This window comes from Oryctolagus cuniculus, chromosome 6 (assembly GCF_964237555.1).
Source record: "Oryctolagus cuniculus chromosome 6, mOryCun1.1, whole genome shotgun sequence".
NCBI lineage: Eukaryota > Metazoa > Chordata > Mammalia > Lagomorpha > Leporidae > Oryctolagus > Oryctolagus cuniculus.
This window is the reverse complement of record NC_091437.1, coordinates 59,740,158-59,766,494: the sequence shown is the minus strand read 5'-3', so window position 1 is coordinate 59,766,494 and position 26,337 is coordinate 59,740,158. Positions and strand designations below refer to the sequence as shown.

General features: G+C 54.3%; 1 long non-coding RNA gene across 1 annotated transcript in view; it reads right to left on the bottom strand.

The window, feature by feature from the left end:
• The window catches only part of LOC127490554 (uncharacterized), a 106,606-nt gene extending 84,523 nt beyond the window's left edge, over positions 1 to 22,083 (bottom strand). The window contains exon 1 of the long non-coding RNA XR_011389905.1: positions 21,636 to 22,083. This is a non-coding gene — a long non-coding RNA (uncharacterized lncRNA). The remainder of the gene's footprint in view (positions 1 to 21,635) is intronic.
• Between the last annotated feature and the right edge of the window lie 4,254 nt (positions 22,084 to 26,337).

Below are 26,337 nucleotides of genomic sequence, written 5' to 3'. Positions count from 1 at the left end.
CCTGGCTGCTGTAGGCATGTGGGGAGTGAAGCAGTGGACGGGTGATCTCTCTTCTGTCTGTCTATCCCTTCCTCTCTGTCTGTCATTCTGCCTTTTAATTAGATGAAAAACTAATGAGATACACTGTTTTCTAATTTTTTTAAAAGACTGCCACAGCCCAGCGTCCATCATTACAGAAGTCCCCCTTGTTTGCAGGCAAGTTTTATTACGGCTCAGTTATTCTCAGCTAACTTCAGTCCAAAATTATGCAATGGAAAATTCCAGAAATAAGTAATTCACTAAGTTTCATATTTCATACCATTCTGAGTAGCATGATGAAATACTATACTGTATATACCTATGAAACACATGTAGTCTATTCACTTTATATTAATAAAAATTTTTTAAAAAAAAAGAAATACCAGACTGCTTAGCTCCATCCCATCTGGGAAATGAATCAGCCCCTTTGTCCAGCGTATCCACACTGTATATGCTGCCCACCCACCGGTCCCTCAGTAGCGATGTGAGTTATCAGGTCCACTGCCATGGTATCAGTGACCCTGACTTTACTTAATCATAGCCCCAAAGCACAAGGAGCGTGCTGCTGCCAATGCAGATATGCTGAAGAGAAGTTTTATGTGCCCCCTTTAAAAGGTGAAAGTCTCTTATGAATAGGAAAATATGGTCTGAGGGTACTTCAAAAAGTTTGTGAAATATAACATAAATTTTTTAAACAATTTATTTATTTATTTGAGAGGTAGAGTTACAGAGAGAGAGCGTGAAAGACAAAGAGAGAGGTCTTCCATCTGCTGGTTCACTCCCCAGTTGGCCACAACAGCCGGAGCTGGGTCAATCCAAAACCAGGAGCCAGGAGCTTCTTCCGGGTCTCCCACGTGAGTGCAGGGGCCCAAGGACTTGAGCCATCCTCTACTGCTTTCCCAGGCCATAGCAGAATTAGAACGAGAGAGGACTTGAGGTTGGGGGTTGCTAAGGGGCAGCAAAGCACATGTCCTGGGGTTGATCCCCGAAGAGTGAGGAGGCCCAGGTGTGTTTGTCACTGGCTCAGGGCTCTCAGCTCCTGGCTCCTCTACTGCCCTGTGCATGGGCCATGACAGGGCCCCCAGGGGAAGAGGTGCAGGTACTCACCCTGGGCTGGATGGAGCTGGAGAGGGAAGTGTGGGGCATGGCCGTCTCTGTACAGAGAGATTGTGGGTGCTGGGAGGGGTGGGAACTGGCTCCTGTATGTGCTAATTCTAGCATCAGCATAGAAACTAGCCTTTAAGAGGGCTGGCAATGTGGTGCAGTGGGTGCAGCCAGTATGTGTGACGTCTGCATCCCAGATGAGTGCTAGTTTAAGACCCAGCTACTTGGCTTCCCAACCAGCTCCCTGCTGCGCCCAGGAAGGCAGCAGAGGACGGCCAAGTGCTCGGGGCCTTGCAGACTCGAGTGGAGTTCTCAGGGGGAGAGAATCCGCCACAGCAGATTAAGCTGCTGCCTGCAACACCAGCATCCCATATCAAAGCACCAGTTCAAGTCCCAGCTGCTGCACTTCCAATCCAGCTCCCTGCTAGTGAACCTGGGAAGGCAGCAGAAGAAGGCCCAAGTGCTTGGACCCCTGTACCCATGTGGGAGTTCCAGCTTCTAGCTTCAGCCTAGCCCAGCCCAAACATCCCAGCCATTTAAAAAGTAAACTGGCAGATGGAAGATCTCTCTCTCTCTCTCTCTCTCTCTCTCTCTTGCTCTGCCTTTCAAAATAAATAAATCTTTAAAAAAAAAAAAAAACTACTTGATTTCCCTCCACGACACCCCAACACAGGTCCCTTCCCGACCTGAGCTGCCGTCCCTTCTGCAGACAGCTGTGACTGCCAGATGGGACTTCATCCCCTGTGTCAACACTGTCTAAAGGGCATTACCAACCCCCTTCTCCTGCCTCTTCACTCTAGGAATACACAGCGCAAGCATCAGGCACATTGGCTTAATTCTTGCTAAAGTGTGAATGACTCATTCCAGAACCCTGCCTTTAAAAAGCAGATCTTACCATCCTCAAGGCTGGCGGTCCCCGAGCCTCTGAAATGTGGGGCGAGTGTAGAAGGAAAGAAGCCGAGGATGGGGAGGCTGAGGCCTGGGAAGCTGGGGCAGTAGGCAGGGAGAAGCAGATCCACTAGTGGCGCCCCTCACAGGTGTGCTGAAGGCATCGGGAGCCAACAGGCTGGGAGGTGAGCGCTGGCCTTGGGTGAGGGGTGACCTTGGGTAAGATGCTGCCTGAGTCTATGGGTGATTCCCGCGCTGGTGGCTGTGGACAGGTGCACGCCCCCACGTAGGGCGGGAGATGTACGTGCCACATATGTCACAGAGGACAGCCTCAGAAGAAACCCAGGAGAGGCATGGGCAGGGCAGACGCAGGGCCAAGCGCTGCCCACCTGTGCGAGCCCCAGGCCCCCCATTTGGCCCCGAGGGCAGGCAGCTGAGGGCCCGCTTTGGTGTGAGCCACCCGCCCGGTGTTGGCTCCTGTTACTGTAACGGAAGTGGTCCCTGCTGTGGTCTGGGTGCCCCGCCCCAAAGGCTCGCATATCCGGGCTGTGATCCCCCTATGCAGCAGTGCCGGGGGTGGGAGGGACGGACAGGGCCTCATGGCAGGGGCTTGGGCCACGGCGACAGAGCTCGGGGCGGGGGGGGGGGGGGGGGACTCAAGCCTTTCTTGTCCCCGCTCTAGCTCTCAGGGGGAGCCAGCTGAGTCGTGGCGAGAGTCGGGGAGTCACAGAGGCTTCCCCTCGCCAAGTCAGCCCTGTGCTTGCAGCAGCACGAGGCCCCACCACCACCCAGGCCACGCAGCCTCGGTCGGCCCGGCCTCCAGGAGCCAAAGTCCACCTCTGTCCCCAGCAAATGACCCCATCTCCCCGCTCTGCGGCGACGGCTCCAGAAGACCCACGAACACGGCCCCCTCCCAGGCCTCCCACACCTGCCAAAGCAGCCTCCAGCCAAGGCCCCTGTCGGGAGGAAAGCTGCCCCCCCCCCCGCCAGAGCCCAGAAGAAGCCAAGCAGATCCAGGCCCTCCCCCGCCTCGGGGCCCTCCCCCATGACCTCAGGCCCACTGGCCAGCGCTGGGGAGCAGCACAGAGCCTGCACACATCCTCTGTACACTCCAAGTCATTTCTACAGTACTTAGAATACCGAACCCAGTACGGACGTTTTTTACATAGCTGCTGTGCTGTGTTCCTCAGAGAACAACAACTTGAAACATTTCTCCACATTCGGTGCAGGTGTGATTTTATTTTTCAAATACTTTCAGGGCTGGGCACTTGGCACAGTGGTTAAGATGCTGCTTGTGGGGCTGGCACTGTGGCGCAGAGGCTGATGCTATGGCCTGTGGTGCCGGCATCCCATATAGATGCCAGTTCAAGTCCCAGCTCCTCCACTTCTGATCCAGCTTCCAGCTAATGCACCTGGGAAGCATCAGAGGATGACCCAAGTGCTTGGGCCCCTGCACCTGTGTGGGAGACCTGGATGAAGCTCCTGGCTCCTGGCTTTGGCCTGGCCCAGCCCTGGGCCTTTTGGGAAGTTAACTAACAGATTCAATTTCTCTCTCTCTCTCTCTCTCTCTCTCTCTCTCTCTTACTTCCTCCTTCTCTCTCTGTAACTCTGCCTTTCAAATAAATAATCTTTAAGAAATAAATAAATAAGTAGGGGCCCGGCGCCGTGGCTCACTTGGTTAGTCCTCCACCTACGGCGCCATCATCCCATATGGGCGCCGGATTCTAGTCCCGGTTGCTCCTCTTCCAGTCCAGTTCTCTCCTATGGCCCGGGAAGGCAGTGGAGAATGGCCCAAGTGCTTGGACCCCTGTACCCACATGGGAGACCAGGAAGAATCACCTGGCTCCTGGCTTCAGATTGGCCCAGCTCCGGCCGTAGTGGCCATTTGGGGGGTGAACCAGCGGAAGGAAGACCTTTCTCTCGTTTCTCTCACTAACTCTATCTGTCAAATAAATAAATTAAAAAAGAAAGAAAGAAAGAAAGAAAACCATACCTGCCAGGTGCATTTATGAAAGAAGAGAAAGAAAGAAAGAAAGAAAGAAAGAAAGAAAGAAAGAAAGAAAGAAAGAAAGAAAGAAAGAAAGAAAGAAAGAAAGAAAGAAAGAAAGAAAGAAAGAGGAAAGGAAAGGAAAGGAAAGGAAAGGAAAGGAAAGGAAAGGAAAGGAAAGGAAAGGAAAGGAAAGGAAAGGAAAGGAAAGGAAAGGAAAGGAAAGGAAAGGAAAAGAGAAAAGAAAGAAAAAGAAGGAAGGAAGGAAGGAAGGAAGGAAGGAAGGAAGGAAGGAAGGAAGGAAGGAAGGAAGGAGCGAGCTGCTTGGGATCCTGGCCTCCCATATGGGAGTGTCTGGAGTTGGCCTCCCAGCTCCACTCTGACCCCGGCTTCCTGCTAAGGTGCACCCTGGGTGGCAGACGGCTCACGTGGCTGGATCTCTGCCACCCACGTGGGAGACCTGGATGGAGTTCCTGGCTCCAGCTTCAGCCTGGCCCAGCCCTGGCTGCTCCGGCCACTTAGGAGATGAATTAGCAGATGGAAGATCTCTCCTCTCTCTCTCTCTCTCTCTCTCTCTCTCTCTCGTAATGAAAATATTGTCACATTTCCTCTCCACAGTTGGTTGCACCTGTAGCTGTGGAGCCCACAGGCCTGGAGCACCGACGGCACTGGATTCGACTCTTACCATCGATGAAACTCTGGGCACGACCTCTCCCCTCGCTGAGCCTCAGCTTTGCCAGCTGTAGAATGGAGCTCCTGGTCTCTACATCGCAGCACCAGGGAGAGGATTCCACGGACTCCGGGCCGAGCCCATGCAAACGCCCCAACAGCCAGCCGTGGTTCCTCTACGGTGCTGGGGCTGTCACTCTAGTCCTCGTTGGCACTGGGCTGAGCGGGTGAAACCATCTCCAGCAAAGCCTTCCAGAACCCACGATTCACAAGCGTGGCCACCACCTAAAACTCGGCTTTGCTGCTCCTCTCTCCTCCCACCTGCCTGTCTCCCCCGGGGGCACCTGAGACAGGTGGGGGTCAGAATTCCCCCTCTGCCACTCACGAGCCGGGCGACTGCACCCAAGACACTTGACCTCTCTCAGCTTCAGTTCAGCTATAAAACAGGGAAGTCTTGCCCACTCCCAGGGTTTGCACGGGGTCTGCTCCGCAGCTCATCAAGGCAGGAGCACCTGGAACCACGACAGGCTTGGTCTGGAGGCTGCTCCAGGGCAGGCACCTCCGGCTTCGCTGCACCTGCCACAGGCAAGTCCAGATCCTGCTGGGCTCTCAAGGCCTCGCCCGGGGCGCCCTCCTCCCCAGCAGCACATCCATCCCCACCTCAGGCCTCGGCCTCGGCTATCCTCTGAGTCCAGGAATCCAAAATCTGATCTCCCGCTCCATCGCCACCTGTGTTCGAAGGCCTGGCCCAAGCCCGCCCAGTTGCAGGAAGCCTGCCTGTGCCCTTATCTCCCAGTTGCAGTGTTTGCTGTCTGTCTCCCAACCTGAGCCCCTTGAGCATGCTCTGGAATGAACATTCGCTCATCTGATTCCATGCAACCAATGCCCCAGGCCTGGTACACAGACAGCAGCGTGCCCCTGGTAGCCCAAGGAGAACCAGGCAGCCGCACAGGGTCTTGACCTTGCTATCCCTTCCCCCATCATCCTGCGTGAGCCACTCAGACCAGAGCCCTTACCCTCCTCTTCTCATCTGTCCTGCGGCCCACAGGGATCACCCATTCTGCAGACAGGAGAACTGAGGCTCCAAAACAAGGCCACTTGCTACCATCCTACCACTAAAATGTGCCTGGACCTGGACCAAGCTTGGTCCATAGAACCCAGAACCTCAGGAATTCCCTCTGCATAGAGAACTCATCACCGCTTTGCCCTTCTTCGCCAGAGCGGTTCTACTTCTGCCCAGGCTCTCCTTGCCCTGCACTGGGCACACACCCTCCACTGTGGGTTGGCACCTGGCTGCCTTCGTTCTGCACCGTGACAGCCAGTTCATTTCCTACTCCACAGCACCACCTGGTGGCCCCAGAGAGCACAGCATGTTCTTGATCCAGGGCAAGCGGCAGTCTGACGCCCCAGCACAGCCCACTGCCCCCTGTGTGAGGCTCACACTGATATTCACTCTCCAGCCCGCTCTGCCAGTGTAGGAGTGGGCGCCCAAGGCCTCCGTTCCTCCCAGCGGGTCCCCATCCCATACAAACCAGGGCCACCCACCTTGCGGGGGAGCCTTGCTGGTCTGTACGCCCCAGGTGGGGAAGCCCCCCAACCTCAGCAGCAGAGGAGCCCCCCACAGCCCTAAAGTGGAGGCCAGGCCTTCGTTTGCCCCAAAGCCTCGGCCGGTTGCCTCCTTCCTCTCACTCCGGGAACACAACGTGGAAAACAGTCCTCATGTTTTTGGCTTCGTTTTCCATGCTACATACGGAGTGTGAAATGGTGCTTGCCAGATGATCTGTGTTCCTTTTTGCGTAAACTCTCATATATTACAAGATTGTGCCCACAGCTCGGGAACACGGCACACGGAGAACGCGGGTCATTGTGAGTGGGGAGATTGCATGTACTTTTCCATCTCTCCCGACTTTTCCAGCTGTCCTGGAGTACTTTGATCAGGAGAGAAACACGATATGTTCATGCCCTTTGGAAAGTTGAAAACGCTTCCCACAGTGGCCCGGGGATCTGGGGCACAGGACCTAGCCTTGAACTTGAGGGTGAGAACTCAGGAGGTCGTTATTGTCTGGTTAGAATTAATAAGAGCTTCCTGCTGCACAGTGCTGCTGTGAGCGCTCAGTGAGACCATGTGTAACACTCTGGGAGCCAATGACGAGTCAGTCTGTTTTCTTGGAGCAGTAGTGTGTTATAAACCATGTAAGATTGAGCAGTTCAGTGCTACTAGAAAAAAACTCAATCGTTTAAGAAAAAGGGGAGAGGCACTATGGCATAGCAGGTAAAGCCGCCGCATGCAGTGCCGGCATCCCTTATAGGCACTGGTTTGAGTCCCGGCTGCTCCACTTCTGATCCAGCTCTCTGCTGTGGCCTGGGAAAGCAGTAGAAGATGGCCCAAGTCCTTTTGCCCCTTCAGCTACGTGGGAGACCTGGAGGAAGCTCCTGGCTCCTGGCTTCGGAACAGTGCAGCTCTGGCTGTGTGGCCAACTAGGGAGTGAACCAGCAGATGGAAGACCTCTCTCTCTCTCTCTCTCTCTCTCTCTCTGCCTCTTCTTCTCTTGCTGTGTAACTCTGACTTTCAAGTAAATAAATAAATCTTAAAAAAAAAAAGAGGGGGGAGAGTAGAATGCACAATACCCCCCTAACACTGGATGTGTTCCAAGACCCCCCCCAGGGGTGCCAATACTGCACATCCGTCCTTGAGGCGTTTCCTCCTGTGGGTGCACACGGACGACAGCGTGTGCTTCAGACATGAGGCACCCAGCTCCCTGCTGACGAGCCTCAGGCACAGCAGATGACGGCTCCAGCACTCGGCTTCCCCCACCCACCTGGGGAACCAGGATGTCCTTAGCTCCTGGATTCCACCTGGCCCAGCACAGCCCCAACTGCTGTGGCCATCTGGGGAGTGGAACAGCAGATAGAAGATCAGTGTGTGCCTGTTTCTGTATGTGTATGTGTGTGTATCTTCTTGTGTGTGTCTGTGTGTCTGTATGTGTGTCTGTTTGTGTGTGTGTATCTGCCTGTGTATATGTGCATGTGTCTGTATGCATGTGTGTGTGTGCATATCTATTTCTCTGTGTGTGTGTGTGTGTGTGTCCCTCTCACTGTCCGTCACTGCAGAGAAGGAAGCCTGGGGAGGAAGTGCTTCATGGGCGGGCAGCTCCATGGTGCTGACGGGTCCATTATTGTGTGTGCCCACGGATCTCAGAACTGCACCCTTGAATGTTCAGTTGGTTTCTTTGTTCATCTGAAAGGCAGGGAGACAGACAGACACACAGACAGAGCTCCCATCGCTGGTTCACTCCCCAAATGCCCACAACAGCCAGAGCTGAGCCGCGCAGGAGCAGGAACTCAGTGAGGGTCTCCCACATTGGTGGCACGGACTCCAGCACTTGAGCCGTCACTGCTGCCTCCCAGGGTGCGCGTTAGCAGGAAGCTGGGTGCGGAGCTGGGACTCGAACCCAGGTACTCCAATACGGGAGGCAGGCGGCCCTATTATCCTAAGCACTGCACCAAACACCCTCCTTCAAAGCAAGGGATCTCCAATCTGTTTTCAAATATTCTGACAAATAAAATACACACTTGGGCTGAACCAGGCTCAGTTTTTTGTTTTTGTTTTGTTTTGTTTTTTAATAAGAGAGAGAAGAGGGAGAGCTCTCCCATCTGCTGGTTCACTATCCAAATGATTGCAATGGCCAGGGCTGCACCAGGCTGAAGCCAGGAGCCAGGAGCTTCATCCAGGTCTCCCATGTGGGTGCAGGGGCCCAAGTACATAGGCCATCTTCCGCTGCTTTTCCCAGGTGCATTAGCAGGGAGCTGGATGAGAAGTGGAGCAGCCAAGACTTGAACCGGCGCCCATATGGGATGCTGGTGCCACAGGCAGCATCCCAACCTTCTACGCCACAGCACCGGTTCCTGGGCCCAGTTTTTAACTGCAGCCAAGCAGTCGCTACAGTCCCTTTAACATCCTCACCTCCCATACTTCCAGGGAGCAAAATGTGGCCTCCTGCCCGGGGCAGGGGGACCAGCTGACCACAGCTGAGCACAGCCAAGAGGAAAGAGCCCTCGGTCAGCTCAAGGCAGAGCCTCCCCAGGATAATCTGAGGCCGGAGAAATCAGAGCCCAGAGAGCTGGAAGCGAGCCAGGCTGCTCCCTTCTCCCACCACCCTCGGCCCCACAGAGGGCAAAGAGTCCCGAGAGTCAGGAGCCCGGGAGCCGCCCGTGGGTTTTGTTGACACAGCCCAAGTTCAAGTTTTGTGAAGTTAATAATGAGGCTGTCATCCGCCCGCCCGGAGCAATTAGGGCCCTGGGGAGGGGGTGAATGGGGGTGAATGGGCCTTATTATCACAGGAAGTTATAAATAGCAGAGCCCAGGCCGGCCCCCACTCTCTGGGGCCTGCGCTGATCCCAGCTGCCAGCCCTCTGCCCTGTGCCTCTGTCAGCAGAGCCTGACTTTTTATGCTGTCCAGAGCAGGGGCAGGCGGCCCAGCTGGGCGGCGGGGGAGCGGGGCCAAGATAACCGCCTCTCTGTCAGCTGCCTCCTCGCTCCAGGGTCTCGGAGGTGTCTGGTGCTGGGCCGAAGGAACTCAGCTCAACCTGACAGGCCAGGGTGTCGGGGACACTGGGTGACAGGCGGCACAGCAGTCCCCCAGGTCAGAGCAGGTTCCCAGGCAGAAGCAGTGGCACCATCCACCCACCCCCACCCACCACCAAAAGCAAAGGCTTGGCTCCGGGAGAAGGCAGCCCAGGCTCTGGGGGAAGAGGAGGGGCCCTGTCCACAGCACTTCCTTCTGTCACATCACATGGAAACAGGGTTTGGTAGCTCAGGAGGGAAAAGCAGGGCCCAGCATTGTGGTGCAGCGGGTTAAACCGGAGTCCTCCCCACCCCACCTCCACTTCCGACCCAGCTCCCTGCTAATGTGCAGCAGATGATGGCCCAAGTGCTTGTCCCTGCACCCACGGGGGTGAACTGGATGGAGTTCGTAGCCCCTGGCTGTTCAGGAACTTGGGGAGTGAACTAGCGACTGAGAGCTCGCTCACTCTCTGTCACTCTGCCCTTCAAATACGTAAGCAAATAGGTGGATAGAGACATGAGAGATTTGTAAAGGGGGCGAGGGGAGAAAACAAGAGCTGAAAAATGCAAATACAAACAGAAAACAGTAATAGCAACACCAATATAGATGGGGCAGTCCGAATCTGAAAATCCAAAGCTCAAACTTTGAGCACCAGCGTGGTGCCTCGTGTGGGAAAGTCCACACCACGGAACTGTGGTTTTTCTAAAAAGTTTTATTTATTTATTTGAAAGGTAAAGTTTCTGAGAGAGACAGAGACAGAGACAGAGAAATCTTCCACCCACTGGTTCATTCCCAACAGCCACACAGCTGGGGCTGGGCCAGGATGAAGCCAGGATCCAAGAAACTCCATCTGGATCACCAACTTGGGTGGCAGGGGCCCAACACTCGGGCCATCTTCTGCTGCTTTCCCAGGCCACAGCAGGGAGCTGGATTGGAAATGGGGCAGCCCGGATTCAAACAGGTGCTCGTATGGGATGCAGGCAGAAGTTTAACCTGCTAAGCCACAAAACTATTAGAAATATTTGGAGCCAGCGCTGCAGCTCACTAGGCTAATCCTCTGCCTTGCAGCGCCGGCACACCGGGTTCTAGTCCCGGTCGGGGTGCCGGATTCTGTCCCGGTTGCCCCTCTTCCAGGCCAGTTCTCTGCTGTGGCCAGGGAGTGCAGTGGAGGATGGCCCAAGTGCTTGGGCCCTGCACCCCATGGGAGACCAGGAGAAGTACCTGGCTCCTGCCATCGGATCAGCGCGTTGCGCCGGCCACAGCGTGCCAGCCGCGGCGGCCATTGGAGGATGAACCAACAGCAAAGGAAGACCTTTCTCTCTGTCTCTCTCTCTCTCACTGTCCACTCTGCCTGTCAAAAAAAAAATTTGTCTATGTATGACAGATGATGGATAGACGGATAGACAGATGGATAACAGGTAAGATGTATGCTTAGATGTGAGAGCCATCCCCATGATATGTCAACACATCATGCAAATATTCCAAAATCTAACAGCTGAAATCCAAAATGCAAGCGCTTGTGTTGTCAAGTATTTAGATGAGGAATATTCAACTTGTAGTTAAGGTTTATATGATGTTCTGTATGCAGCAGTTACTTTTTCTAGATTGATTCAGTGAAACTCTCAAACACCTATGAGATGGATAATATTCTTGTCCCCATTTCACAGATTTTTAAACCGAGGCAACAATCTGTCCCAGGTTACATGGCCGGGAGGTAAGGCTTCCACAGCCCTTGCTCTGATCTCTCTGCACAGCTTACACTTCATTGGCAATGACATGGATGAGAGGTGGGAGACAAGAGGGAGCAGTGGGGACTGCGGAGCCTAGACCCTGCACACCCAGAGTGAGCAGGGTGGCTGCAAGCTGGTGGGTTCTTTAACAGAGACAAGGATCCCAAGCTGGAAATCAGAATTTCATGTGTGTCTTGGTCAGTTTCCTATTGTCGTAGCTGAATGCCAGTGACTAGATAATTCAGCAAGAAAAGAGGTTTACTTTCTTGGCTCCTGGTTCCGAGGCTGGGAAACCCAAGGGCACGGCCCCGACATCTGGTGGGTGGGGGCTTCTTCCTGCGTCATGGAAGAGCCAGAGCCGGAGCTGGACAGCGATGGCTTCCAGAGCAAAGCCACGGGTGCAGGAACCCACAGGTGTAGGAACCCACGGCTCCACTACTTCACGAAGGGAATCGCCACTTGAGAGGCCAGCCAGATAGACAGCAGAAGAGCCAAGACTCCTCCCAGGCACTCCCACATCTTAACCACTGCTGCAAACGCCACCCCTTTTAGGGAAAAAGAAACTCCCTGGGGTTTCTGAGTGCCTCCCACAACCACTCCAGATGAGGAGGGGCCGCCCCATGCTCCCTGCTCCCTGGTGGGGGAGGGGGGATCCCAGACCCTCAAGCCAACAACAAGGAAAACCCAGTGACATGGAAATAGACCTTGCCTGGAGCTAACCATGACAGAACATGAAGAAGACAGGGTAGAAAGGGGGGAGGGTCATCAAGGCACTTGGGTGGGACTCCCGACTGTAGACCTATTAGTTGTGTGGTGCTGGGCGCATCATCTTTCCCCTCTGACCCTCTGTCTCCTCTTCTGAAATGGGCGGAATGATCCCACCTCACGGGTACCTGGAGAAGCCAGCACAATGCTTCGTGGCAGGTGTCTAATCATTGGTTGAGTCAGAATTATTGAATCTTCCCTGCATGAAATCTGGACAATTCTGCCAGGGTTCCCATTGGACTCCCAGATCAACTGCATTAACTGAATTTAGCATCAGTGGCTGATTTAATCTCAAGTAGACTGGCTGCTTCCTGCCGCAGGGAACAGGCTGTCTTGACAGGGCCCTGCGTCGCTTCTTTGGCAGGTGTCATGGCTGATAGGTACATTTATTTATATAAGAGGTAGAGTTACAGACAGGAAGAGGGAAAGACACAGAGAGAGGTCTTCCATCCCCTGGTTCACTCCCCAGATGGCCACAATGGCCAGAGCTGGACCAATCCAAAATCAGGAGACAGGAGTTTCTTCCAGATCTTCCATGTGGGGTGCGGGGGGCCCAAGCCATCTTGTACTGCTTTCCCAGCCATTAGCAGAGAGCTGGATCAGAAGAGGAGCAGCCGGGACTAGAACCGGTGCCCACGTGGGACGCCAGCACCACAGGCAGAGGCTTAGCCTACCAGGCCACAATGCCGGCCCCCGCTGATGGGCACTTTTGAGGAAGGAAGTTTCCACCCGAGTGAGCCTGTCTCCTGACCCGCCCCTTCATCTTCTCTCAGTTCCTGCAAATCAGACTGAAGACTTCACTCCCAGGAAGTCCAGCACCATGGACCTTCACTTTACACAGCTTCAGCCCACAGACCGTGCACGACAGCCTCACCACATCTGGTGCTTGTTAAACTCTCCCATCTGGGGCCAGCGCTATGACGCAGTGGGTAAAGCCGATGCCTGCGGCGCCGGCATCCCATATGGATGCCGGTTCTGGTCCCAGCTGCTCCTCTTCCAGTCCAGCTCTCTGCTATGGCCTGGGAAAGCAGCAGAAGATGGCCCAAATCATTGGGCCCCTGCACCCACGTGGGAGACCTGGAAGAAGCTCCTGGCTCCTGGCTTCAGATCGGCTCAGCTCCAGCCATTGCAGCCAATTGGGGAGTGAACCAGCAGGTGGAAGACCTCTCTCTCTCTGCCTCTCCTTCTCTCTCTGTGTAACTCTTTCAAATATATAAATAAATATTTTTTTAAAAACTCTCCCATTGCTTTATGTACCCACACCAGGTCTCCCCAACTACAGCATAAGCTTACAGAAGATTCGGTATCTTCTAAACCTCAGATATAATAAATGCAACTTAAAAAAGAACCTACTATCCACCAAGCAGTTCACCTACATTGCTTCATTGAATCTTCCCAACAACTCGGTGAGATTTTAGATTTACAGACATGGAAACTGAGGCTCAGAGAGGTAAGGTAACTCACCCAAGATCACAGAGCTTAAAACTCACGATGCACAGGCTGACACTCTACAAGTAATTCTGAATGACCGGAAGGATGGATGGATGAATAGATGGGTGGGTGGCCGGGCAGTCGGATGGGTGAGTGAATGAATGAGCTGATGGGTGGGTGGGCAGAGGATGAATGAGTGAAGGGACGAGTACCTGGATGGCTAGATGGGCAGTTGGGTGGGTGGTGGATGGATGGACAGATGGACGGGCGGTTGAATGGGTGGGTCACTGGATGGGGAGGATGGATGGGTGGGTGGGTGGGTGGGTGGACTGAGGTGGCAATGGGGTGTGGGAGGATGAACAGATGAAAAAGACACTGCAGTAAATGTAGAGCCAGGTTTCCCGGATCCCAACAGGTCTTTGCATTTCAGGGCAAGGCAGAAGCTGCCTCCTAGCTCCCAGCAGGCACCCAGTCACTGTCAAGCACAGGGTGTTTGAAGCACGGCCAAGGCAGGCCGGGAGCTGGATTCAGTCACTGAGCGAGGCCCAAAGATGCTTCTCCCGCGTGACACGGAGAAGGGGCTGCAGTCGGTAGAGCCAAAGACTGGCTGGGACTCACACGGGGGGAGCCAGAAGGCGCCTCCAGGCCGGGCCGCAAGAGGGCAGCAGCTCAGCATCTCCAGGCCTCCGCACACCTGCCCGGTGGACCCGGCTGGACCAGGACGTTGCTAGGAGACCGAGCTCCAGCCGGTGCCCGGACCTCGCCTCGCTGGGGCTGGTTCCCGCTCCCGCGGTGGCTGCGGGGGAACGGCGGCCCGGGGTGGGACCACCCAGCATCCGCTCCGCCGTTAGGAGGCGTCTTGAAGCTATCGCAGCGGAAACCCAGCAACCTGCGCAGCCCGTGCCAAGAGGGAGGTCGCTCTGGACGCACACAGACCCCAGCAGGAGGCCCACAAGAAAGGGAGAAGCAAGCCGGCGCCGCGGCTCACTAGGCTAATCCTCCGCCTTGCGGCGTCGGCACACCGGGTTCTAGTCCCGGTTGGGGCGCCGGATTCTGTCCCGGTTGCCCCTCTTCCAGGCCAGCTCTCTGCTGTGGCTCAGGAGTGTAGTGGAGGATGGCCCAGGTGCTTGGGCCCTGCACCCCATGGGAGAGCAGGATAAGTACCTGGCTCCTGCCATGGGATCAACGCGGTGCGCCGGCTGCAGCACGCTGGCCGTGGCGGCCATTGGAGAGTGAACCAACAGCAAAAAGGAAGACCTTTCTCTCTGTCTCTCTCTCTCACTGTCCACTCTGCCTGTCAAAAAAAAAAAAAAAAAAAAAAAAGGAGAAGGGCTGGACGCGGGTCGAGCGCGCCCCCGTTGTTTATTTTGTTGTTGTTGTTGTTGTTATATTTTTTTAACTTTTATTTAATGAATATAAATTTCCAAAGTACAGAATATTGATTACAATGGCTTCCCCCCCATAACGTCCCTCCAACCCACAACCCTCCCCTGTTGTGTTTAAATATGTCTAAGTAACCACGGGTATGATTTGTCTGCCGGTCTATGCTAAAGAACATTCTCGAAGAAAACCTAGGCGCTTTTAATTATTTGCCTTTCTATGCTGCTGGAATTACTTTTCTGCTGATGGAATGTATTGATTTTTTTTAATTACCAACATTTATCTAAAAATCAGGCTTGTGACCTTTTTGGGTTTGCTTCTCCTTTTCTTTCACTCCTGTTTCTTAACGCTAATGAACGCAGGTTTTGGAGCAGGGCAGTTTCGGGCTTGCCGCGGGCCCCGCCTCCGTAGTGCAGGGGGCGGGGCTGCACCGGCCCCCTCCCCATCCAGGGCAAGGGGGCACACCCGACCCCGGAGCTAGGGGACCAGGACGCCCTGCGACACAGGGAGGCAGGCAGAGCCTGGTTTCCCAGGGCTGGGAGCCACGGAGTCGGCGGGCTTGTGGAAGGTGGAGCTTCCCCGGGAGCCTGAGCAGGGGTCTTGAGAGGGCAGTGGGGTCCTGGGGTGGGGGAAGCACCGCCAGGGCCCTGGGGATCTGCCAATCAACCTGTGCTTTAGAATCCTGCAGAAACTGGCTCCTGCAGCCAGTAGGACTCGGTCTCTCTGAGCCTCGGGTTCCCGGCTTGTTAAATAGCCCTCGTAAGAGCTTTGCTATAAAATTCAGCATGGACCGATGTAAGCCATCCACAGCAAAAACATTGGTACACAGTAAGCGTTTAATAGAGGCTGTACTCATCGCCTCCCTCCCCCTTCCCCTGTCCCCTTCTAAACCTCTCCCCTGCCCAGCTTCCTACCCCTGCTACTAGAAAGGAAATCAACCGCGCACCTGAACAGAAGGAGAAAGAGAAAGTCTGTGCGGCCATCTCATTGCCCGGTGAACCTGTGCCTGCCCCACGTTGGAGAGGAGGGGCGGCTAGGCTCCGCCACCTGGGGCTCCAGCTTCCTGCGGCAGAGTCCAGGCCTGGCTGCTCTGCTTCCCAGCCCCCTGCTCCCTTCTAATGCCTCCCCGGAGGCAGCAGCTAACAGCAGAAAGTGCTTGGGCCCCTGCCGCCCACACGGGAGACCAGGATGGAGGTCTGGGTTCCTGGCTTGGGCCTGGCCCAGCCCTAGCTGCTGTGGGCATGTAGGGAGTCAACCACCAGATGGAAGCACTTGTGTTTCTCTAAACCCCTCTTTCTCTCCTTTTCCCCTCACCTTTCTTTCCTCCCTCCCTCCCCCTCTGCCTTTTGAGTAAATGAAAATAAACATTTTTTTGAAAAAAAATTGAAGGGGGTCCTGCTCCTCTCCCAACCCTACATCTGAAACACAAGTATGTGTGCATGCACGCATACACACGTATGCACACACGCACACGCTTACACACATGCATGCATGCACACGCTTACGCAGGCATGCCCAAACACCATGCATGTGCGCACAGAAGGCTGAGCCAGGCTCCCAGCCCTGCAGTTCCATGAGTCCTCACTTGAAGGCAACCTTGAGCTTCAGATTTCAGCCTGGCCAGGCGCACTCGCCCGTCGTCCACCTCCGGCCTGCACGGTCAGACCACAGACGAAGGAGACCAGGCTGCCTGGGACACTGAAGGAGCAGTTGTGGAAACCAGTGCGGAGGAACAGGAGGAAGCCTGCGCTGGCCCTGAGAGTGAACCGGCTTCCAGGAGATGAAGAAGGCGAGGGGGTGGGGAGCTGTGTGCCTCTTGGCGGACTTATGGACAAATAGTAAAGACTATCGAGCCAGCGCCATGGCTCACTTGGTTAATCCTCCGCTGTGGCGCCGGCATCCCATATGGGCTCCGGGTTCTCCTCTTCCAGGCCAGCTCTCTGCTGTGGCCCGGGGAGGGCAGTGGAGGATGGCTCAAATGCTTGGGCTCCTGCACTCGCATGGGAGACCAAGAAGAAGTACCCGGCTCCTGGCTGCAGAGTGGCGCAGCGTCAGCCATAGCGGCCATTTGGGGAGTGAACCAATGGAAGGAAGGCCTTTCTCTCTGTCTCTCTATAACTACCTGTCAAATAATAATTAAAAAAAAATAGTAAAGATGTTAAAAGCAGCATAAAGACCACGATACTAAGTAAATTGTGATGCAGCCATATGATGAGCATTTAAAGCTACAAGGCTGAAGATTATACAGATCATATACATGGGAGGAAGAATGCAAAACTCATTCTAAAAATTACATACACCTGTAGAGAGAAAGCAATTGGGAAACAGAAATAAGTAAAAATTGGATGCATAAGGGGATGGACCAAGAGTAACTTATTTCCTACATTCTGTTTTGCATTCATGTTGTTTATTCTTCTTTATGATGTATTTATTTGTTTGAAAGAGCATCAAAGAAAAGAGACGGGGTGAGAGATTTTCCATCCGCTGGTTCATTCCCCAAATGGCCACAACAGCCAGGGCTGGGCCAGGCTAAAGCCAAGAACCAGAAACTCCACCCAGGTCTCTCACATGGGTGGCAGGAACCCAAGCATTTGGGTCATCTTCCGCTGCCTTCCCAGGATTGCATTAGCAGAGACCAGAAACGGAGTAACCAAGGCTCGAACCGGCGCTCCGACATGGGACGCTAGCTTTGAAGGTGGAGGCTTACTCCACTGCACCACAGCGCAGGTCTGTGTACTCACTTTTTTAACATGGGAACTGTTGACCGGCAGCACATTGCAGAAAACACAGATTCTGTAATGACACAGTCCTGGTGCTTCAGGCCCACTGAAGTCCCTGTGTGTCCCAAGTAGAGACACTCCTGTGGGTGAAGATGCAAATGGCCTCCAGGGAGCTCCTCAGAAACCGTTGGCTCCTTAAAGCACATTAGAAAAGAAGTGTACGGGGCCAGCGCTATGGCATAGTGAGTAAAGCTGCCACCCGCAGTGCCAGCATCTCATATGGGCACCAGTTCAAGTCCCAGCTGCTCCACTTCCGCTCCAGCTCTCTGTTATGGCCTGGGAAAGCAGTAGAAGATGGCCCAAAGTCCTTGGGCCCCTGCACCTGTGTGGGAGACTCGGAAGAAGCTTCTGGCTCCTGGCTTCGGATCGGCGCAGCTCTGGTCGTTGTGGCCAATTGGGGAGTGAGCCAGCAGATGTAAGACCTCTCTGTCTCTCTCTCTCTCTCTGTCTCTCTCTCTCTCTGTAACTCTACCTCTCAAATAAATAAATAAATCTTTTAAAAAATAAGTTAATTTTTAAAAAGAAGAAGCATAAGTGCATTTAATAGGTGAGCTCTCTTCTCTAGAGAAAAGCAGAATGTTCGTGAGGGCAGGGGGGAGAATAGAAGAAACCGACAGGCGATGCTGTTGCTGATCCAGCTGGGATTTAAACAGCTCAGGTTTATCTGTCGCTGGGTGGTAACAGCTATGAAGCATCGCCATTTAGGGTGCCCAGCCTTCACGCCCTCGCACGTCACCCCACTGAATGCACTCCCACCTCCTGAGGTCGTGGGTGCCACTTTCTGCCTTTTATAGATGAAAAACTAAGGCTGCAAGAGGTCATTTGCCTGAGATGGCATGGCCTATTAGTGTCCAGGCCAGGACTGGGGTCCGAGAGTGTCTCCTCCCAATGCCAGAACAGCTAGAGGGGCGGGCAGAGGGGACCAGGCCGGGCCCCCTGGTGGGCAGGACCTGGGTTTGGCCTTAAACACCAAACAAGGGGCAAAACCTTCCCTGGAGATCTTTGCATCACAGTGGGGACGGTCCGATCACTGCATCAGCATGTCCCCCTGGGACACTTCTGCCGGCACTGCTAAAGCATGCAGTTGGCAGGGGCTCAGGAGGGTCCAGGAGAGGCTGCACCCAGTGGTCACCTGCTTCCCCAGCTAGCTATCTGAGGATCAGAGCCGCCTCCCTCACCTGCATGACTCAACCCATCTAACTCAACCTTTGGCTGGGAGTCCTCGGCTCTGGATGCAAGAAGGAAGACACAGTAGCCGGCTACAGAGCCCCTCCTGCTTCTGTTCTACAATCAAGCGGCAATTTGTCTTTTATGTTTCCTTAGCTGATAAGAGAGACTCGTGCTTCAGACCCCACCGTAAGCAAAGTGCCTTCTGTGAGAAGTCTCCCTTTAAATCCACACGGCCAGGTCTGACCCAGCCTCAGTCCATGGCCAGATACTTTCACGAGGAGTCTTCAATGACTTCTTTACGTAAGTACAAACATACACACTTGTGTTTCCCTCTGATTCACACAGAACATGGTTTCTACATCCTAAATCCAACACCACACAGTCAGGAGTCCCGTTTATGGACTACTCTGGAAGTTTTGTTGCATGACCAAATTATTAAATGCAATATTATTTACAACAATAAAACAAAATGGAACCCTAAATGCACAAAACCAGGAAACTTAGCTACCAAGATTAACATCCTAGAGCATTTAATGGCATAGGATAAGGTTATAATAAGTGTAAGAATCGACTCTGAGGGGCCAGCTCTGTGTGTCGTAACAGGCTTAGCCGATGCCTGCAGTGCTGGCGTCCCATATGGGCACTGGTTCGAGCCACAGCACCCACGTGGGAGACCAAAAGAAGCTCCTAGCTCCTGGCTTCGGATTAGCCCAGCCCCAACCATTTCGGTCATTTGGGGAGTGGATCAGTGGATGGAAGACCTCTCTGTCTCTCCCCAACCCCTGTAATTCTACCTTTCAAAAATGAATAAATCTTTAAAAAAAAATCCCAACAAGCCTCAGATTTAAAAAAAAAATCAGATCAGAAATGGCAAGTAATACGTCCCCTGTGAGAGGGAGAGAGAGAGAGAGAGAGAGGCAAATGGAGAGCACCAGGCCTAAGGATGGCCAGTGCTTTCCACCAATTGCTGAAGTTTTTGTTGTTGTTGTGTTTTTGTTTTTGTTTTTGTTTTTGTTTTTGTTTTTGTTTTTGTTTTGTCCCCTTCTCTGACTTGGGAGCCTGCGGCAGAACAGGGAAGGGAGCAGGCTGAGCTCTGGCTCTGGTAGAGGGTGCCTGGGGATGGGGGCGGTGGGGGGAGGCACTAACTAAACCCCTTTCCTTTCTTCTGCTTTGGAAACGGACGCTCCCGGCCCCAGGCCTTGTTGCTGCCATCTCTTTTGTCCACCCCGGCTAGTGCACATTCCCTCTCTGTGTCCAAGTCTGGCAGCAGGCAGGGGTGCCCAGATGTTAGGTCACACTCAGGACAGGAGGCCGGAGCCGCTATGGTCCACTCTGTCCACCTTGTCCTTGGAAGATGCTTCAGTGCCAGTACTGGGGGAGGGGGAAGGAAGACAGCAAAATCAGGGGGCCGGCGCTGTGGCTCACTTGGCTAATCCTCCGCCGGTGGAGCTGGCATCCCATATGGGCACCGGGTTCTAGTCCTGGTTGCTCCTCTTCCAGTCCAGCTCTCTGCTGTGGCCAGGGAGTGCAGTGGAGGATGGCCCAAGTGCTTGGGCCCTGCACCCACATGGGAGACCAGGAGGAAGCACCTGGCTCCTGGCTTCGGATCAGCGTAGCTCCGGCCGTGGCGGCCATTTGGGGAGTGAACCAATGGAAGGAAGACCTTTCTCTCTGTCTCTCTCTCTCTCACTGTCTAACTCTATCTGTTAAAATCAAAAGGTCCAGGCTTGGGGCCGGTGTTGTGGCTCAGAGCCCTAAGCTGCTTCTGCCCCAGTTCCAATCCACAATTAGAAAGCTCTTGGGGAAGTACTGGTGCTGTGGCGCAGTATATTAATCCTTTGCCTGCAGCACCAGCATCCTATATGGACACCAGTTCTAGTCCTAGCTGTTCCTCTTCCAATCCAGCTCTCTAGCCTGGGAAAGCAGTGGAGGATAGCCCAAGTGCTTGGGCCCCTACACCTCTGAGGAAGTTCCATGGTCATTTGGGGAGTGAGTCTGTGGAAGAAAGACCTCACTCTCTGTCTCTCCGATTCACTGTCTGTAGCTCTACCTCTCAAATAAATAAATAAAATATTAAAAAAAAAAAAAGGAAAGAACTGTCTTCCTGGGCCAGCACTGTGGTGTAGCAGGTAAAGCCCCCACTTGTAGTGCCAGAATCCCACATGGATGCCAGTTCAAGTCCCAGCTGCTCCACTTCCAATCTAGCTTTCTGTTATGGCCTAGGAAAGCAGTAGAAGATGGCCCAGGTCCTTGGACCCCTGCACCTGCGTGGGAGACCTGGAAGAAGCTCCAGGCTCCTGGCTTCTGATCAGCACAGCTCTGGCCATTATGGCCATTTGGTGAGTGGACCAACGGATAGAAGACTTCTCTCTCACTCTCCTCTGCCTCTCTGTAACTCTGCCTTTCAAATAAATAAATAAATATTTTTTTAAAAAAATGAATTCTCCATGCCAGCATTGTGGCAAAGCAGATAAAGCCGCTGCCTGCAGTGCCGGCATCCCATATGGGTGCCAGTTCAAGTCCCGGCTGTTCCACTTCCAAACCAGCTCTCTGCTATGACTTGGGAAAGCAGTAGAAGATGGCCCAAGTCCTTGGGCCCCTGCACGCACGTGGGAGAAGCTCTTGGCTCCTATCTTGATTGGCGCAGCTCCTGCCATTGCGGCCAATTGAGGAATGAACCAGTGGATGGAAGACCTCTCTCTCTCTCTCTGCCTCTACTTCTCTCTCCTCTTTCAAAACAATAAATAAATCTTAAAAAAAAAAAAAAAGAAAAAAAAGAGTGTGCACCTGGGAGGCTTGCTACCCTGAGAGATGGGCCCTGGAGAGAAAAGTCCCACAGGCCAAGGCCTAGGGAAAGCCAGGGGTCCCTCTGCACACGGCAACACTGAGTGCAGGGTCTCAGTGGGTCAATCTGGGAGGATGGGCTTCCTGGGGCTCTAGCTGGAGCTTCTCTCTGACTTGGTGTCTCCATGCTCCCGAGCCAGGCTCAGCCAAGGCCTGGCATTGTCCATTTTTTCCCAGAAGGACCAAATGAGTCTGCAAGCAGCCTTGCGGGCACCGTGGGAAGGTCCGCATGTAGACACACATGCACACACAGATAAACGCATCCCCCACATATCACCGCGGTGCCGCGAGCAAGTCCACTTACCGAGCCCGGACTGCACTTCAGGCGCTCGCTGAGGTCATCTGGCTCAACCCCCGCGAGACAGGTCACGCCTCTGAGAAGCCTCAGTATTCCCGGAAGGACAGCCGACAAGCCGGGAGGGCCCCACGGCCAGCCACGGGGGTGCAGAACCTTGTAATGCCTTTGAATTTACATTTGGGACTTTCGGGTGCTTTTCTGGGCTGCCCAAAATGAGACCCCCTTCGCACCCTTCACGGGCACCCTGGACAGATACCAGGGGTCAGGGAGGAGCAGGCAGGCTAGGGGGCTGCAGGACTGGAAGACTTCTGGGGTTAGGGAGGTGACGGGCGCCCTCTGCAGGGCGCACAGCCAGCCCTCCGCCCCCTCAGCTGCCAAGGCGGGCTCCAGGCTCCGCCCGCCCCTGCGACTCGGCTCACCCCTCTGAACACAGCGGCTGGCAGATCTGGTCCCCACCCCTGCCACCTTGCCGGGTGTTAGCAGAACAGCAGGTGGGTGCGGAGGAAGAAGCAGTTTGCCCACGCTGGCATCTGGCCGCATCACGCTGCAGCTTCCATGATATAAATACAGGGAGCGAAAATAGCTAATCCCAGATAACAGCGGTGTAATCACCCAGCACCCGGCCTTGAGTCCCAGGGAATTCGGAGAGAGCAGCTGCCGGGGCTGCCCCCATCCACGGCCCACTGCCCCTGGGTGGCCTGGGCTGAGTCAGAGCCAGAACGACACTGGGGCAGAGAAGAGCAACTGGGAGAGAGAGCCCTGATGAAAACACCTCTAATCCCAGTCCTGCCTGGAAAGAGATGGTTTTTCTGGAAGCTCCGTGGAAATTCTGAGCTTCCAGCCACGGGGGCCTGCTTCCCTGGCTTGTCCCGGAGATGTGAGATATAGGACACGGAGCCACCAAGGTTGGGTACAATCATCACCAGGGGTTCGTTGTCATCCTCCAGGTCCGGAGGCTCAGTGCTTCTCCCAGGCCCCGCCCACATTCTGGGGCCCAGAGCACCGGGGTGGCCTCTGAGCACTGGAGTCCCCCCAGGGTGGCTGGCCGCCCTGCACTGTCTGGAGAACTGGGTGTGCTGTCTTCAGCCATTTCTCCCTGACATGTCACTGCGGCAAACACCTCTCCACCCCAGGAGAAAGCAGAAGGCCGGGCTGTGCTGGGGTGGGCTCAGGCTGAGCCGCTGTGTAAGGACACGAACACGGGGAGGCCACACAGATGCTCCCAAGCGAGGAGCCTCAGGAGCGAGCCTCAGAAACCCTCCTGTCGGGAGCACCTAGGACACGGAGCCCTCCCTCCCCTCCGTGGGGACAGACAGGAGGAAGCGCCCAGAGCTGCCTCCTCCTGACTGGTTTCCGAGAGAGGCTTCTCCCTGACTCTCAGCATAGGAGAACCCGGCGTGCCACGGATGAGGACACGGATGAGGACACGTTGATTTGTGGTTTCGTGCCGCTGTGTCGAACAAGAGCTTTGCACGGCCAATCACTGGTGAGCCGCTTTGTGTGCCCGAAGCTCGTGGGAGGATCAAGCAGGTATTTCAGGGCAAAGCATGTCTGGAGCCCCATACACATCAGGGCCTCGCACTCCTGGTGGCAAACGGAGCTGGTGGACAGTGTGGCCTACTCAGGTCCACAGCAGATCGAGGAGTCACAGAGGGCCCCAAGAAGCTGTGATGTCACAGAGAGATCAGCCCCCCCCCAACCCTGATCAAATTTACAGAGTATTTGATGACATAGGGGAAATATTTATAACTATATATTAAGTGGAAAAATCAGGACCCAAATTGCATATTAATGTGCGGTAGGCATGGCACAGCTGGTTAAGCTGCCCACTTGGATTGCCACCATCCTGTATCAGAGTGCCGGTTCGAGTCCTGGCTGCTCCACTTCTGATCCAGCTCCCTGCTAATGCACCTAGGAAAGCAGAGGAAGATGATTCAAGTGCTTGGGCCCCTGCACCCACCCAGGAAGAAGCTCCTGGCTCCTGACCTCAGATCAGCTCTGTTATATATATAACTGTGCCTTTCAAATAAATCTTAAAAAAAAAATAAAAAGAATAACAGGTCAGTGCCTGACTATGGTGAACAATAAAATTTTGGAAACTTTACATTAGGGAATTCATTTTTAAAAGTGATGCAAAGGCCGGCGCCGTGGCTCAGTAGGCTAATCCTCCGCCTGAATTCCTCCTATGTTACACCTCCGTGAAGGCTGTGAGGCTCTGTCTGGAGCCTCCTCCTGGTCCTGTCTTCTCCCTCCGTGATCTGGATGCAGTTCACCCACTAGAGGTCTTTGGTAGAAGCCATGGGAAGACTGACACCAAGGAGGACAGCATAGTAAGATGCTAACTCTACAGCAGCCTGCCTGTGTCTAAATGTCTTACTCCTCATTAAAGAGATGTTCCTGGGGAAGGTCTTTGATGCAATGGCTAAGATATCACTTATGGGGGCGGGGGAGGAGCTGGCATTTGTGGCGTAGCTAGTTAAGCTTCTGCCTGCAATGCCAGCATCCTGTATGGGTGCTGGTTCAAGACCCGGCTGCTCTACTTGCGATCCAGGTCCGTGTTGATATGCCTGGGAGAACAGTGGAAGATGGTTCAAGTCCTTAGACCCCTGCACCCACATGGGAGACACAGATGAAGCTCCCAGCTCATGGCTTCTGCCTGGCTCAATCCCAACTATTGTCATTTGGAGAGTGAGCCAGTGGATGAAGCATCTCTCTCTCTCTCTCTCTTTTTCCTCCTCCTCTTCCTCTCTCTGTAATTCTGCCTTTCAAATGATTCCTTTCAAATACTTAAAAAAAAAAAAAAGAAAGACACCACTTGGGACACCCACATCTCATATCGAGTGTCTAGGTTCAAGTGCAGCTCCACTTTTCTTTTTTTTAACAGGCAGAGTAGACAATGAGAGAGAGAGACAGAGAGAAAGGTCTTCCTTTTGCCGTCGGTTCACCCTCCAATGGCCACCGCGGCCAGCGGTGCGGCCGGCGCAACACACTGATCCGATGGCAGGAGCCAGGTACTTATCCTGGTCTCCCATGGGGTACAGGGCCCAAGCACTTGGGCCATCCTCCACTGCACACCTGGCCACAGCAGAGAGCTGGCCTGGAAGAGGGGCAACGGGACAGAATCCAGTGCCCAGACCGGGACTAGAACCTGGTGTGCTGGCGCCGCAAGGCGGAGGATTAGCCTGTTGAGCCACAGTGCCGGCCACAGCTCCACTTCTGAGTCCAGCTCCCTGCTGATGCACACCCTGGGAGGCAGCAGGTGATGGCTCAAGTACTTGGGTCCCTGCCACCAACATGGGGGACCCAAAGTGAGTTCTGGTCTTGAGGCTTCCCCCTTGCCTAGCCCCAATTGTTGGGGCATTTGAAGAATGAACCAGTGGAGGATGGGTGATTTTCTATCTACCTGCCTATCATCTATCTCCCTCTTTCAAATAATCGAACATAAAAACTGTGGAGAGAAGAATTTTTCTTAAATGTTTTGCAGACCACCACTGAAGAGAAGGGAAATGCCACTGACTGAAGCCCACCCCACCCCACCCCACCCCCCCGCCGCCATGCACCTTGTTAGAAGCTTTGTGGATTTTCTTCACCACAGCCCTACAGCAGCTAAGAAGCCGAGATCACGGTTGAGGAAGCCGAGCCCCGTTGGGGTTCAGTAACTTGCCCAAGGTCACCAGTGTAACTTGGCTGAGCACAGATTCAGCCTGGAGAGCCTGACACTGAAGCCCCTGCTCCTTGCCTTGGAAAGGACTTGTGCGTGCCCAGAGAGCAAGGAGGGGCAAAGGAGGAAGACGAGCATGAGCGGAGACAGCCAGGCCCCAGGTGGCTGGCCACGCTTCTCCTAAGACGTTTAGGACCCCAGCAACATACAAGCTCAGAAAAGGTCCAGGAAGGTAAAGAGGGAAAGGCATAAAAAGCAAAGCACAGGGCAGCGCTGTGGAGAGAGCCCCTCGGCTCTGCACTGGGTGGGCAGTCACCGGCTGCTCCAGATGCAGACCCCAGGGCCAGCGTTAGCTCGAACTCCCTTGCACACGGCACGCACAGAACCGAGTCTTCCACCTCCGCCAGACAGGCAGCTCAGCCGTAATCTAATCGCGCCCCTTGCAGCCCAGCCAGCAGTCTCTCTCCCTCACCCTGTCACAAATGCCATCACGTTGCAGCCCCGGCAGGACACTGGGACCTGTCGTGGCCACACATCCACAGATCAGCAGGGCCAGCCCTGGTTCTGCACAGTTCACAGAGGCCAAAAACGCATGAGACCCAGAGGGGCCCCTGCTTGCCGCTGGACCCAGCTGCCGGGGGAGGCCATGGCTCTCTGAGCCAAGTCCAGGGTTCCTCACTGCTGCGCGATGTGGGTCTGCTCACGGAATGTCATTAGACAAGAAAAGTAAAGAAGCAATCCATGGAAGCTTCCTGAATTGCAATCGTGTCTAAAAACAGTGAGAACGAGCATAATAAACTCTCACCTGATGGATGGGCATTTGGCACAGTGGTTAAGATGCTGCAGCACCTATGCCCATGCCTGGGTTCAAATCCTAACGCTGCCTCCAACTCCAGCTTCCCACTAATACGTATCCTGGGAAGCAGCAAGTGATGGGCCCCTGCCACCCACATGGGAGATCCAGATTGACTTTCCTGCTCCTGGCTTTGGCCTGGCCCAGCTCTGGCTGCTGCAGGCATTTGGGGAGTGAACCAGTAGATGGGAGAC